Genomic DNA, 1,788 nt, shown 5'->3' on the forward strand with positions numbered 1-1,788 from the left:
CTGGCACAATCGACTTGCAAAAACACGGCAATCTTAGAATCCCCGATGACCTGATAATAGGCAGAGCAAGAGTGAATAAGACCGGAAGATTCGTTCAAATCCTTCTCCCGGTTAAGCCCACCCTAGCCCACTCCACCGATCCGCACGACGAACTAGAGGCGCTCCGCAGCCTCTATGACGTGGTCACTGAATTATCCCTTAAAACATTGTCCATCTCTAAAACCTCCCTAGACCACATTCCACATCAGCAGATCCAGGAGCACCTTCTGGAGCTATTTGCACCCACGTCCGCCACGATTACCCTCTGTACCCACGAGGTACAGATTCCTCCTACTTCTATCCGAAATGACATAATTGTCGAGAACCATGTGTCCCAACACAAGGGGATCACAAAGACATACAGACGAATCAGGGAACGATACTTCTGGCCCTCTCTCCGGAAGGACGTAACAAACCACGTTATCGCCTGTCCCAGTTGTCAGACCCAAAAACTGACTAGACGGAAAACTCGCCAACCAATGATATTAACGGATACGCCCGGCCAGGCCTTTGATAAAGTCTCCCTCGACGTTGTGGGACCGCTCCCACCGACAAGGAAAAATTATAGATACATCCTCACGATGCAGGATCTGCTAACCAAATATTCCCTGGCCGTCCCACTTGAAAGCGCGAACGCAGTCGAGACCGCGGATGCTTTGATAAATAAATTCATTTGCACGTTTGGCGCCCCGAAGGCAATATTAACGGACCAAGGGTCAAATTTCGTAAACTCCCTCGTAAAACACATAGCCAGAAAATTTAGAATCAGTCAATTCGTAACGACCGCGTTCCACCCACAATCAAATGGTTCGGTGGAACGTTCACACCAGGTCCTCATAGACTACTTGCGACACTTTGTCTCCCAGAACGATTGGGACATATGGCTGGATATAGCCATGCTATCATACAATACCAGTGTGCATGAGGGAACACATTTCACACCGTACGAACTAGTCTTTGGTAAATTAGCCCGCGCGCCGGCCACGGATAACCCACCAATACTCACCTCTGACGAAACCTACAACGAGTATCTCCGGGCCCTGCAAACCCGTATAGCATTTGCCCAGGAAACCGCAAGGAATAACTTAAAATCAGCGAAAGTAAAGTCTAAAAATTATTACGATAGGAAAGCAAACCCGCAGTCGTTTACCCAGGGAGACCTGGTCTACCTATTGAAGGAACCTCAAAAATATAAATTAGGACCACAATACACGGGACCACATAGAATCATTACTGTATTCCCTAATCATAACGTTAAGATAACATATAAGAATTCGACTCGTGTCGTCCATACGAACAAAATTAAGTTAGCGAAATCTCCTCCCGGGGAAGGTAGAAACAACGAAAGTAGTAACGACGAAAGAAGCGACAATCTTTCGCCCGCGCAAACCCCCGACCCCACCCCGCACGCACAATCAGGACCCCGCTCATCATCTTCGTCGGCATCATCCTCCACACTACGGAAGCCCTCCTGGGATTTGACTGCGGCGGCCAAACTCTGAATGTCAGCGTTTTCTCAACTCTGGATGAACCCAACTGCGGAATCGCTCCTGAAAACACCCACACCGAGGAGAAAAGAATACAGTTATTACAATTGACGGAATATAACGAAGCGAAAGTATTAGACTGTAAAGTCGAAATCGACCGCACCATCCTCTATTGCGGCATGCATTCGCACACATCCGCCGTAGAGGGTGGTCGCCAACAATATCTTTTTCCCATGAGGCAAGACCAGTGTGAGATACTACA

This window comes from Eufriesea mexicana, unplaced genomic scaffold (assembly GCF_001483705.2).
Source record: "Eufriesea mexicana isolate 0111107269 unplaced genomic scaffold, ASM148370v2 scaffold1809, whole genome shotgun sequence".
NCBI classification, from domain to species: domain Eukaryota; kingdom Metazoa; phylum Arthropoda; class Insecta; order Hymenoptera; family Apidae; genus Eufriesea; species Eufriesea mexicana.